Genomic DNA, 15,556 nt, shown 5'->3' on the forward strand with positions numbered 1-15,556 from the left:
AACAGTCCCAATACATATTGTTATAAACTTTGCAACTCTTGGTAAGCATGTATTGATATTGCATTCCATATGCCAGTAGCACCAACCATGAAAAGCCTCAGGAAAAACAATAGGAATTTGTGTTACCAATCCAATACCTCGATCACTCACAAAAGTAAGCTTTGGTCGCAAAGGAGAAAGGACTTTCTTCAAATTATCCAAAAACCATTTCCAGTTCGCTTCATTCTCCGATGAAACCACACCATAAGCAAGAGGGAAGATTTCTGTAACATGAACAGAAAGCATAACACAAGCATAAGATGCGATGAAAACCAAACATAAAAAATGATGAAACCAACATAAAAAAATGATGAAACCAACATAAAAAAATGATAAAAACCTTACCATCATTTCCGGTTAGACCTGTTGCTGCCATCATATGACCAAGGTACTTGCTTTTCAAGTGAGCCGCATCAACGAATAATACAGGACGACAGAAATTGAATCCACGACTACAAGCTTCAAAACAGATAAAATCCTCTGAAATTTATGGGTCCCTTCTTCAACTTCCAAAACCACGTGAGAACCAGGATTGGTTTCAATCAACTTGTTTTTATACCAGTTCAAGAACATAAAAGATTTCTCGTTCTCTCCCCATGAAGTATTCAGTGCATGCTTCTTACCTGCGTATGCATAATAACGACTAATGTCAAAGCCGAAGTCTCTCGTAAAAGATTCCATAATATGCTTAGTTTTCTTATTAGGATCCTGTTTAATTTCATCAATAATCAAGCTACTAACTAGTTTCTTCGATATCCGTGGCATGTTAACAAATCCACCAACACAAGTATGCTGATTATTTAGTTCCTTGATAATAAAAGGACTTCCTACAACACCATCAACAGACACAACATATAAATGCCAGTCACATTTCTCCTCTTTGTTCTTATTAGCACAACGTGCACCAATCCTCAACTTCTCATTCCTATATACCGTGTATTCATAACCAGCTGCTGCGTGATACTTCTGTAAATCACAACGAACTTGTTCAACACCTCCCGGAAACAACTGTTCAACTCCTTGAAAAAGATGTAACCAGTGAGCAGACTTCAACGGTTCCTTAATTTTATCTGGAACATCATAATCAATCCGTGGCTTCTCAAAAGGTATAATTCCAGAACTTTGTGGCTGGTCATCAAAACTATAATTCCTGAACTTATTGAACCAGAACTCTCAGCTTTGTGACTTACGAGTAACTCCATAATCCCTTCTTTATTATACAAAAATAGAGCCAAACATTGAAGATCAAAATCAGAATGAATGACCTTTTGCTGATCATCAACCATGTGAAAAATTTCCATAAAGGAGGAGAGAATTCACACCAACTTGAGCATATACTAGTCTTCAAATTAGCAAAAGACTCTTGGAGGCCAATACGAAGAGTTAAACAATCTTCTTTGTGACATACAAGTGCGAGAACAGAATCCATAATCTACAGAACAAAATGATGAAACCAAAAACAGTTTCACCAGATGTGAATATCAACAACAATTTTTTTTTTGAAAAACAGTTCCAAAGAGATGGAATCCTTCATAAGACATCAACACAAACATAAAAAATCATATGCTAACATCAATTCAGTTTATTCGACAAGAGTGACTAGCAAATTCACACAAAAAAATCAAAAATCAACACAAAAAAGAGAATTGAATACCTGAAAAGTTGATTGATTCCTTGAAGACGAAGATTAATATGAAGACGAAGATGATCAACACGAAGTTGATTGATTGTTCAGCTGGATTCTTCAATTCGAGATTCAATTTCAACTTGAAAAGCGGAAATATGATTTCAGCTAAACTGAATTGCAACCAGATCTCGAATAACGAATATTTTATCTTTTCTTTTCGAACAACTGAATTGATTCTTCTACACGTATCTCGAATAAACAGATCTCAAAACTTGTAGCTTCTCTTCCGGTTCTTCAATCAAACCTAAAATTGCTCTCTCAATTTTGAATTGAAATTGGGAGAAGACGATGACGAATCTTTGAATTGAAACGAAAGAACTGAAAAAAACGAAGAAAACTAGGAAAGAAGAATCACACTTTTTCTGAATCTGATTTGTTTGGATTCAGAAAAAAATATTTTTTACTGTTTTCTTTCGCCAAACTTTCCTTTGAAAGTGTTTTTATATGCGGAAGGTCAATTTTGGAATTTAGAAATCAAATAAAAATTGAATTTTAAAATTTTTATTTGAATTGGGGTTTTTGTCCCAGTTTTATTTGAAACGGTTTTTATTTGTTAAAAATAATATGACCGGTTTTTTCTTATCACTAGTTTGTTCACCTAGGGGTTTTGTTACTAGTTTTGTTTTTTGTTTTTGATTGGAGTGCTAGAATCCCCCTCCAGATAATTCATGATCGCTAAAAGCGGGTACCATGATTAACAGGGGAATTGTTTGAATGACTCAACGGTCAGGATCGGTTTTAACATTTTTCTATCTCATATAAAACCGTATTATCCTACTAATTCCGGGTACCCGCATGTAGCAATCACAAAGCATTTTGCAAATAAAAAGGTTTATTTTATTTTTTATTTCTTATAACCAAACATATAATACAATGACAAACAAGACTTAAAATTGTTTACCCTCGTAAGTTTTAACAAATTCCCAATTTGAGGGAGCTACATCATCTGACTGGACCGTATTTCCATCACTAGTAGTAACTTGGAATGACAGACTTTGCCCTACCAATTGTTGCCCTGTCTTCCATTTTTGGCCCCAGTTTCTACTCATTTCTACCCAATCACCATATGACCCCTTAATTGACATTCCATGAACATCACCAACACCACCCACATTAAACACTGTCACAAGAATAAAGTAAGGATTACCCTCTAATCCGAACTTAATACCACCTTGTTTGATGCAACTTATAGGACGATATTGAACTGGAACAATTCCAGATTGGTATTCGGCAATTTTTTAAAAAATAGGTTGGCTTAAATCAAAATGCTGATTAGGAGGGCTGCACCATCCTTCACCGCCAGGAGGGCAAAAGTTTGTTGCGGTGACTTGAACTGAAACATCAGGATGGCACCATTTTGAATCGACGCACTTGATTTCGTAACATGCACGGCAAGTTAAGCCATCGTTGAATAAAGCGGTACCGAGGACTGTTGTTTCTAAGCCATAACCTTCTTGCATTAGGTCACCATAACCGCAAGCTCCCTCTGAAATGACATAAAATAAGGAGAAAAAATTGTTAGTTTAGGAAACATGCATCCGCCATGCAAAATCTGCAAGGAGCGACGGTCTCCTTGGAATCAATTACGTAACAAAACTAGTCATAAAAACTCAAGGTGAACAAACTTGTGGTACAAAAAACCCACTCAAATGTCGGGATTCATTAAAACTCCATCTTAAACTAAATTGATACAAAAACCCCAAATTTTAAAAACTTGATACAAAAATCCCAAATTTCAAAATTGGTCTCATCAAATTTAATGATGAAACCAAAAATTGGTTTCGTCAAATTTTATGAGGTTTCATCAAAATTTTGTTTTTTGGGGTTTTTGTGTTATTTTTGTTTTGGCGGGTTTTTTGTGGATGGATAGTGACACCTTTGGAGTTATAACTCGCGGACCGATTACGTAATGAAATCAACAAAACAAAAATATATGGAAATAAACTTACCCATTGTTCCACCACCCTGCGCATCACCATAAAATGTAGCATGTGCTGCCTGCCATTCACCATCACCATTCCCAACTGCGAAAAACAAAGATGCAACCGCTATTGTGTAGCAAAAACCATGGAAGTAAACCATTCTTGTACAAATTTGGTTTTTGTTCTTTCCTTAATTTGTTTCGATTAAGCGATGCAAATGGATATACGAGAAGGGTTTATATAAGATTAGACAACATGGCAGTGGATTAAAATCCATTAAGAACATCTAATTGAAACAAATAATGCTTATTAGGCAGGTTGCAATTAATTTTCCTATCTTACAAGATCTTCTTGTTAAATTTTCTCTGCTCATTTATTGTATTTACATGTTGGTTTTATTTATGAGGGGTAAAACCAAGCATACAGATTTGGATGGTATATATTTTGGCGCGTTAATAAATTCAAATGCATGCACATTCACAAATCCATAAATTGGAGTTGATTTTAGTAAAAACTACAGTGAGACCCATTCTCACACATTTTTCTACTGAGAAATTCACGGATAGAAAACTGAAGGCGCGCACCCATTTATTGGGGAAAAATTATTCTCAAACCCATAATTATAAAATTTTGTTTTCTCTTTTCTTTCTTCTCTCTTCGTTCTTCTTCTTCTGTTCTTCCTCCGCCGAATTCAGTTCATAGAATTGAGTTAAATCTTGTGAGTTGTTCTTAGGAAGCTTGTTAAATTGATTAGTTGGCGACGAAGGTGATGGTGTTGTGTTTGTTTGAGTTCCAGGAGAAGAAGAAGATGATGTTGATGTCTGTGATGAATCTCTCAAGGTTTGATTTCATGAACTTATTATCTCAAGGTTTTTATATCTCATAGTTTTCTTGTGATTTGACGAGCTTTTTTTTCATTTTTATCTTTCTAGATCTGGGAACTTCGGTTCCAGATATCACACAAAATTCAACAGAAACAACAACAGTGGATGTGGAATAGAGAATTGATATTGGGTGATTTAGGGTTCAAGAAGATATTTTGACGGAAAAGAGATGAATCTGTGATGGCTAGCAGTTGGATTTCGAACTTCAGAGATAGAATGGGTTTTGGTTGCTCCTGTTAAAGCAAGAGACGATAAGTCGTTGTCGAATAATAGAATTGAGATGGGTTTTGTGCTGCTGTCAAATTGAGAGAAGAAAGAAGATCACAGGTTATGTGATTTATGGGTTTGTGAAGGATTGGAAGAAGGCAACAGATGTGGTTAAGAATGGGTTGATTTGGATTCAGTTGATAGAGAAGATGACGATGTTCTGCAGCGGAAGGAAAGAATGCAGGTTCAAATCGAGAATGTATGAATAAATTGGAGGTGTTCTTGAGCTGCATAGATTGAGATAAACAAGGAGAGATGCTGGTTTGGTCTTGCAAACAATCGGAAATGATGACGAGATGTAAAAGCCTAGAGTTCTGATTTTTGGTTGGATGGGAAAAGAGAGGAGGTCGAAGGTTTGGAGGCTTGATGAATCTCGTGTTGGCAGGTGAAGAACGTTGTAAGGAGCTCAGAAAGCAGTACGGATACAACCCCCTTACGCACAGAAACTGAGCTTCAGTTGGTCGATACAGTGCCCAAAAGAAGAAGTTTTAAGGGTCAGAAAATGAGAAGTTGGTGCCTCAATGGTGTGTTCGATATTGATGGTATGTCTTGTGTTGGCTGAACTTGTTTTTCGTGGATCGAAATGGAAGCTGTTAGGGAGTTTTAATGGCATGGATCAATCGCAGACAAAGATTAAATAAGAAATTAAGCTTCATTTGAATCTTGTGTTGTTAAACACCCCAGCTGCCAGTGGTGATGGGTTTTATCTCAATGTTGTTGTTGATTGATTTATAAAGCCAACTGTGAAGACCAAACTGATGGGAATGTAAAAAACTCTCACCAAAATTAACACGAGCAAGGTTTTTTTTTCTGTGCTTGACAGGAAAATGATGGTGTTGATCATCGAGAAGCCTGCAGCTAGGTACTATGTTTCTTTTAGTTTGGAAAATATGTTGGATGGTAAATATGTGTGTAAAGATACTCGAGACAGATGTAGGTTAATGATGCATAACATATTATCCTTCTATAAAATTTGTTGCATAACTTGTTATGCATTCTCGAAATTGGTTGCATAACACGTTCTGCAACTTTCTTTTTTTTGCATAACTTGTTATGCAGTCTAGAAAACGGTTGCATAACACGTTATGCAGCTAATTTTTTCTTAGTATTGAAACCAACAAAAAATAAGGTTGCATAACTTGTCATGCACCTTCAATAATATCTATATAACATGTTATGCATCCGAAAATATGACTGCATAATGCATTATGCATCGAGAAAATTGTTGCACAATCTTTATGCATCGAGAAAATAGATGCATAACCTGATATGCATCCGTAAATATGGATGCATACTGCATTATGCATCAATCTTTTTTATGTACGCACTAAAATCAACCAAAACAATGGTTACATAACTTGTTATAGATGCATAACTTTGTTATCCAAATGCATAATTTGTTATGCAGTGGAGAAAATGGTTGCATAATTCCTTATGCGTTTGCAGAATGTGTTATGCATCTTTTTTGGTTGCTGCATAATAGTTATGTATCAAGTTTTCGAAAATTTTGCCTAAAATGATGATCACCTCCGATTTTTTCGTGAAAAACAAAAATTTGATATTTTTGTTTGTACTCGTTGCGTAGCTCTCTTAAAAAGATTTCCAACGATATAAAATTTGTAAAATTCCAAGGCGCGGATTTTTAGATATGTTATATCCAAGTTTCGTTGCCAATTATACCCCTGATGCATAACTTGTCATGCGGATGCATAATCCTTCATGCATACATTTTTAAGAATTTCATATAATTATGGGTGTCACGGAAATAATTATGAGTGTCACGGTACCCAAAATTAATTGTGGGCTTGACAATGAGAATAATATTTTTTTTGGGTTTCCCCATAATTTTCCCTTGATTTTATTTTTATTGGTTACAAGTTACCGTATATCTGTACTAAAATGCATGCACAACACGCAACAATCACTTTTAGTTTTAGGGACATTTCAAGGCCCGTATACCCTTAACTCGACTGGTGAATCCTGCTGGTGCCAGGAAATGACTCAAAGGATCTTGAAATGGACCTTCGACCCTTAATCGCTTAACGATCCTGAAATCAAATAAAAACCCTAAACTATAAGCATTTTCACGCCCATATTCATTATAAACCCTCTCTTAAGTTTTCTACATGAAAGTTGATTCATGTTGAAGCTAGAAATTTTTTTGATCGATCTATAGAAAAGATATTAGAGACATACAAGTCGTGTGCAGGCGGAAACAACAAAAGAAGAGCTAAAGCTCATAGAAAATGCAAAAGAACGAATAAGAGCTAAAGCCCACAGAAAATGCAAAAGAACGAATAAGAGCTGAAGCCCATAGAAAATACAAAGGGGAAATTAGGGGGAGACCCAAAAAAAAATATTCTCATTCTCAGGCCCACAATTAATTTTGGGTACTGTGACACCCATAATTATATGAAATTATTAAAAACTTCTGCATGACGGATTATGCATCTGCATGACTGAGTTATGCATCAGGGTATAATTGGCAACTCAACTTGGACATAACATATCTAAAAATCCGCGCCTTAGAAATTTACAAATTTTATATGGTTGGAAATCTTTTAAAGAGAGCTACGCAACGAGTACAAACAACAATATCAAATTTTTGTTTTTCATGAAAAAATCGGAGGTGATCATCGTTTTAGGCAAAATTTTCGAAAACTTGATACATAACCATTATTCAGCCACCAAAAAGGATGCATAACGCATTATGCAGACGCATAACGAATTATGCAACCATTTTCTCGACTGCATAACAAATTATGCATCTGCATAACAAAGTTATGCATCTATAACAAGTCATGTACCCATTGTTTTCGCACTCTTCTTGAGTATAAAAAATTGATGCATAATGCCGTATATATCCATATTTACGGATGCATATCATGTTATGCATCTATTTTCTCGATGCATAAAAGATTGTGCGAAAATTTTCTCGATGCATAATGCATTATGCAATCATATTTTCGAATGCATAACAGGTTATGCATCCATTTTCACGACTGTATAACATGTTATGTAGATATTATTGTAGGTGCATGACAAGTTATGCAACTTTATTTTTTGTTGGTTTCAATACTAACAAAAATGTTGTTGTATAACGTGTTATGCAATCATTTTTCGGACTGCATAACACGTTATGCAACAAATTTTGTAGATGCATAACAGGTTATGCAACTGTTTTTAGAGTTGCATAACAGATTATTCAACCATTATGGACAACAACAACACCAATACTTCTGTAGATTTCCAACCAACAACACCTATCCCTTTATTTCATCATCTTTACTTATACTACCATCAATACTTGTTTTTCTTCTGGTAATGTTGTGAATTGTATACGTTAAGTTGAAGATCATCGTAATGGAGGAATATTTACTAAGAGCAACAACTAATTGGTTTGATGGGTCAACAGAAGATGATACCGAGTTAGTAAGAGAGCTTTACTGCCATATACAAACCCATGATATCTGTGCCATAAACCTCCTTATCCTTGTTCATCTCAGGCTTCTAGACCACGCCCTGAGTCCTCAAACAAAACCGCAAATCATCCCAGCCGTACACGGCTTAGAATGCCATCATATCTGCCTCCTATTGTTATATCTCCTTCACTGACTCTCTGTAAATATTCATCAACATCCCTGGAAAACAACTGCAAAGAACCATAGCAACAATACATATCTTAAGACTGAACTTCAGCTCAACATACAACCAAAATAAGTCCCAGAATTGGTCATTCCAGCCTCATTCCTTGCTTGCCTGAACTGCCCTTTATTCAACAGCTCTACTTCCGACGTAGCAGCAACACCAGCTCCTTCGCCTGAGAAAAACTTGACCAAACCCTTACAAACTTGAGCCACACCGCTGTCAACACTAATCCAATTCGAATCCTTGTAAACAGTTCATCATTCAGTTGTATAGAAACAACATTTTACTGTTGAAATATCAGCTCAAATCGAACCCAGTTCAGATCCAAACTCGGCTGCAAAACCACCAAAGCACAGGGACATCTCCTTTTTCTTGTTGCAATCGAAGTGCTCTCAAAAACACATTGCTTTTTCTCATGAACAAATCTCAATTCCACTGACATCTTCACCAAACAGCAGCCACCATTTCGATACCCAAATTGACCTGCAAATTGAACTACAACCACCAGTACACAGCTTCTACTCAGGTCCAACTATTGGAGATATTGAGACAGCACTATCAGTTACAAGTCATCACCAGCAGCAACACAATGATGAATCCAGTGACATGAGCATCTCAGTTTATTCTCTTCCTCAACTGCTCAAATACTAAACCCAGTTTCATATTTCTTCACTTAAAACCCCCAATTCACAACAGCAGCAGATTATCTTCTAACCCTTGAAATTCATCTGAACCACCATTTTTCTATTAATCATCTGTTTCTCAAATCGCCGCTTTGAACTAAAATTCACCACCATTTCCATCTGAATCTCTAAGCAGATTCAGAATCCGAGCTTCAATTTCTGAGCAACTCTTCTCTTTTTCTCGATCTGTAGCAGCATCAATTTCAAACCCTAGATGCAGCAACAGAGAAGAGATTAATCACAAACATTAACATCATCACCATCTTCCAGTTCTAACTTGATTTCTTCATCAAAGGCAACGACAACCCCGGCTGTATAATCTGCTGGTAATTTGATCGAAACACTAAAGAACCCATGAAGATAAAGGTCTTGCGAGACAAATCCTGAACCTGCACTAGAGATTTTAACGAGTACTTCACAGTTGGAGGAACAGGAAAAATAACTGAAGAAGAAGTGTAATTCGACCATTAAAACAGACGAAAACATAATTTTTGAAATTGTGGGTTTGAGAATAATTTTCTTCCAGAAAATGGGTGCGCGCCTGTGTTTTTCTGAGCGTGGGTTTCATAGTAGAAAAGTCTGGGAGAATGGGTCTCCCTGTAGTTTTCACAAATACAAAAGAACAAATAAGAGCTAAAGCCCATAGAGAATATAAAAGAATAAATAAGAGCTAAAGATAAAAGATATAAATACGCAAGATAATCTATTGGCGAAGAAACAACTAGTCGTATCTATCTAAACACAATACTTGAATTGCATCCTGCGAACACTAGCTACTGACAACTATTTTCAATCTGTCAACTACACTTAACTTGAATTGCAGCCTGCAAACACAATATTTTCTATCTGAAACTAGAAATTACTTAGCCTTAAAAGTTAAAACTTTAGCTTCATCCGCTTGGATCTAAAACTATATTTCTTTGTGACAAAGATTAGAGAGGTGTTTGACACCAAGAAATGATAAAGTTGACTCTTTAAGAAACAAATTTTCTTTATGCAGTGTTTAACTTATGAGATTGACTTTTATTTCTTGAAAAGCAAAAGCACTTCGGAGCTAGACGTCATTTAAGGATCATGAGATCAAATTTTTAACACTCCATGTCTCATCTCATTCATCAATATATTTTTTTTTTTGATGCAAGAGGAATTTGTTGATTAAGAGGATAAATTACAGGATAGAATATCATCCTGCACCCATTCAGTAATGTCAGGTGGGATAGCATCAGAGTGTTCAAAACTAGTAGCAGAAACTCTAGATTTTTTGGATATTAAATCTGCTACACTATTTCTAAGCCTATTAACTGGCTTACAAGAAAAAGAGCTATGGCTCTGTAATAAAAAATTTATGTCTAGGATGATGTTCTGGTTTAACCGGTGAACATAAGAGACATCCTCATTTATTGACTTAATAAGAACTTTGTTATATGATTCAAAGATGACTGTCTCAATTTTTTTTGAGATTTCCCATTCCACAGCTTCATGCAGTGCTCACACTCCAATTGCTCCACTTCATGATCCTTTATCATTCCTCCATGGATGTACCTTCCTTTGGCTCGATAGCATTTACCTGCATAATCTCTAGCAATTAATCCAATCCCTCATGTAAGATTATCTTTCAAAAAAGAATCATCTAAATTTATTTTAATACAGTTTATATTTGGAGGTCCCCAGATTTGAGCCTGATTCTTCATTATGAGGTTATTAGCAGTGGGATTAGTAACAACCTGTTTACAACCATCAAGCAAATAAAGAATGTTATGAAAAATAGACAATCTATTTGGTCTTATGTTCTGGAAAACAACAGTGCACCTGTCTTTTCAGATAGACCATATAGTGATCATTTGCAGAGCTAAAAGATGATCATTATCATGAGGATGAGAATTAGTAGTACCTGAAGAGAACCAACTGATAATCCAATTGAAAAAACTACCATGTAAATTCATAATGTTATTAACATCCACACTAACACTGAGCCATATGGATCTAGCATAGGGGAAATCCAACATAAGATGACCAATGGTTTCCAAAGGTGAATTACAAACACTGCAATAAATATCAATTCCATTTTTGTATCTAGTTAGTTTGTCCCTATTTGGGACAATGTTTTTAAGACACTTCCAAGCAAAAAGTTTAACTTTGAGTGGAATCTTACATTTCCACAGAGATTTCCAAATCTCAGTTCCAATCTGAAAGTTACCAACAAGTTCACTAGTGTTTCTGCTAAGAAATTTATAGGCACTCTTTACAGTGAACATACCTTTTCTCTCAGAGGTCCAGTTGAGTGTATCAGTGCCATGTCTAGGAATTATTATAGATAAAATCTTTTCAGTGGTATTAGTATCAAAAATATCTCTTACCATCTGAGCATTCCATATCCTAGTACCTGGTAAAAATAAGTCAAACACAAAAACCAGAGAAGAGGGAATAACAACATTAGCAGCTGGATCAGGAGGGTGATCAATCCTAATAACCCATTTATCAAGCCAATTCTGATCTTGGTACCACATCTTACTGAAAAAGCGGGGGTCTAACAACCACACCCAATATTTCGCTTATCAATCTGTATGGACAAACTCCAATATACTTTCTAGAGAATCAACTAGACAATCAGACTCAATCTAGATGAAAAGTATATCAAAGAGTTTATATCTCAATCTCTCGATTTGATATATACTCAAGCAAATAGAAATATGCGAGTCTTTATCAAATACTAGAGAGATAACTTGGATGGTACCAAAGACCAATATCCAAGTGTCAATCAATTTAAATCAACAACCAAAAGGTCGGATATTCTAACTGATTGAACAACGCACAACCTGTGATATTTCAATTATATAACAAAATATAATGCGGAAAAGAAATAACCGCAAATGCAGAAAAACCCCTGGACCTAGTCCAGATTGAACACACACACTGTATTAAGCCGCTACAGACACTAGCCCACTCCAAACTAACTTCGGTATGGACTGTAGTTGAACCCCAACCAATATAACACTGATCCAAGGTACAGTTATGCTCCTACGTCTCTGATCCCAGCAGCATACTACGTACTTGATTCCCTTAGCTGATCTCACCCACAACTAAGAGTTGCTACGACCCGAAGTCGAAGACTTTAATAAAAAAATATGTATCACACAGAAAAGTGTATGGTAATAGATAAATCCGTCTCTCATGAATATACCTACGAGTTTTGTTCTGTCTTTTGATAAATCAAAGTGAACATGAACCAATTGATAATCGGACTTATTTTCCCGAAGAACAGCCTAGTATTATCAATCACCTCACAATAGTCTTAATCGACGCAGCGAAAAAAGATATTGCGGAATCACAAACGATGAGACGAAGATGTTTGTGATTACTTTTTATCTTGCCTATCGGAGATAGAAATCTCAAGACAATTATTACAATTGTACTCGTACAATAGAAACAACAAGATCATATCACACAACTACGATAAATTAGTATTGGTTTGGCTTCACAATCCCAATGAAGTATTTAAATGGTTAACCTGGTTTAGAAGAAGAAACCAAAGGTTAAAGGAGAATCGACTCTATCTTAGCACAACTAGTATCATACAGAATTTGTGGGGATTAGGTTTCCCAGTTGCTAGAGTTCTCCCTTATATAGTCTTTCAAATCAGGTTTGCAATCAATGTTAGCTTGATAACAAAGCATTCAATATTCACCTTTAGATGAAAACCTGATTAGCTTCAAGCTAATATTTATCAACCGTTAGATCGAAAACATAGCTTGTTATACACACATGAAATGCACGTTTCTAGCTTGTGTAACCATACCCAAACTTGTACATTAGTTGGTTCAACAATAGTTAACCAAATGGTTATCCATATGATCACTTTCATATCAACCATATTCTTCTTCACCATAACTAGTTAAAATGACTCAAATGAACTAGTTAAAGAGTTGTTCAATTGCAAGGAAATCTCATGTACTACACAAGACACAATTGAAGCAAAAACGATTTGATTCACTTGAATCGGTTCATGAACTATATAGCCACGCTTTGCAATTTCATTCCTTAGTTAATATGAATAAGTTCACAAACATCGTTTTTAGATACAACCTACTCAAGTTCGCGGACTGGGTTCGCGGACTTAAGTTCCCGGATGGAGTTCACAAACTCCAGCTGAAATTCTCGGGTTTGAGAACTTCGCCAGTTCGCGGACTGGGTTTGCGGACTGGGTTTGCGGACTTAGCTCACGCACTACTCCGGTTCACTTGATCAACAAAGTTCGCAAACTTAGGTTCAAGGAATAAGGACTTATACATATATGTGTTTCCACAATAATGCTTATATCCTCCAATGGTTATATAACCTAAACTCTCATTTCAATCATTGAAACATTCTCAGAGGACGTTATATAATTGTTATTCACAGACCATTTTTTGTCAGAGCAATTTTCAAAGTGATTGAAACATAACATGACTTTCCTCACTAGGTAAAGATGAACTTGTCTAAAGCGAAGCTTACCAACACATATTTAGAGAAATAGATAGGCGAGATAAACTCGGTTCAAAATACCAAATGTGTATAATCTAAGTCTATATAGCAAAACGACTTTTGTCTCAAGATAGGAGATAAATAGACTTTTGAGTGATAGATAAGTTCAAGTCTCCACATACCTTTTAGTCGATGAAGATCCACCAGTTCCTTGAGTAGTCCTTCGCCTTGTATGATGATTGCCATGGATTTCTTGAGCTCAACTACACTTTCTATCCTAGTTTGAGACCTTAGCTATAGTAGACTAGAAATCAAGAATTATACTTTTGATCACTAACATTGACAAACATGGTTGAGATAGCAACACATGCGAGTTCGACCGAGCAATGCTCTAACAATCTCCCCCTTTGTCAATTTTAGTGATAAAACTATCAATACATATGGAATACAAAAAAATATGTATAAAATAAACTTTTGTATCTCCTATTCCACATGCCTAATCTTCAACATTACTCGAAATCTTCGTCACTTCCAAGTACTCCAATGATCCCAAAGGTTATAAGTTTAGCATCATCGTTGTTGAAAGTCCGTAGCTATAACAAGGAGAAAACAAGAGTTCTCAATCATTATTATACAGTGTCATAGTATCATTACACAGCGTCAAAGTTCAATTGTATCACAACTTTAACAACAATACTATGGTGATATGTCACTTCCTCTTAGTCAATACTCCATATCTCATGGAAACCACTCCCCCTTACATAATGATCCGAAAACCATATGTATCTGTAGTGTTAACTACATATTAATTCTACCCCTTTTTGTCAATAAAATTGGCAAAGGTACAAGAACGGGATCCTTATGAAGTTTCCCAAAGAGACATTTCATGACCAAAAGAAAGCATATATCATCTTATTTAGATGCAATCATAAAGCCGAAGCTAAATGCATTCATCAAGGAGTCTATAAAGATACAAGATAACTCTTATAATATTCCACAGCCGCACTCCCCACAAAGATTTGGCAATTAAGCACAAGTTCAATTAAGAACTCTCCCTCATAAAATGTCATTCCCGTAAGAACAACAAGAGCGACCTTAATTTCAAAAAGAAAAGAAGAATTTCTTTGGACATAACAAATCACATACAAGTATGAATTTGAATCCAAAATATTCAATTAAATTAACCATAAGAGAACCCATGATTAATTTAATCAAACATGCTCAACATAAGTAAACTTATGGAGACTTAAAAACACTCAATTAGATTAATCACAATAAAACCCATAATTAATCTAATCGAAATACACAACTAAACTAATCACAAAAGTAATCAATTTAATTAGTCATGCTCGACACAAAGTATCTCATGGAACAACAACTATGTCAAAACAATGACTCAGTCGATAGAGCTCAACATAAGACACCTTATGGAACAACACAGTATGTACACAAAAATTGTGGATCGGAGATCGACCTTATACCGTGGAATAAGCAAGGACTCATTCTATTTTCCATCAGCATTTGCACAATGACATTCAATATACATAATCCTTGAACACAAAAGATTTAATCCTATCTTCCATCAAAAATTGACATAATAGGCTTAACTTTTGTATTTGTCAAAAGTCAATTCATTATTTCATCAATACATGCATATCAACTCATGAACGACTTTACTTTTGACAAAGTATGGGACAATCAAGTTCACGTACGTAAACACACATATCCCATAACAATATTGCAATATATAAAACCATAAAGATTAATACTACAAAAATCATCTTCCAAACAATTTTAGAATTTAAACAAACAAACCTAAAAATATGAAGATGAAAACGTTGGACATAGCTATGTGTAATCAAAATAATGGTTATTCCAAACTCTAGTTATTCTTCTAAATAAAAACAAGCAAAATAGAAGATTTACTAGGCAATAATAATTTGAAGAATTCTTTATCGTCTCCGA

General features: G+C 35.3%; 1 pseudogene; it reads right to left on the reverse strand.

The window, feature by feature from the left end:
• Window positions 1–2,613: 2,613 nt before the first annotated feature.
• Window positions 2,614–3,794, reverse strand: LOC113319595 (annotated as a pseudogene).
• Window positions 3,795–15,556: the final 11,762 nt, after the last annotated feature.

The sequence above is a fragment of the Papaver somniferum genome, chromosome 10 (assembly GCF_003573695.1).
Source record: "Papaver somniferum cultivar HN1 chromosome 10, ASM357369v1, whole genome shotgun sequence".
Classification (NCBI taxonomy): Eukaryota; Viridiplantae; Streptophyta; class Magnoliopsida; order Ranunculales; family Papaveraceae; genus Papaver; species Papaver somniferum.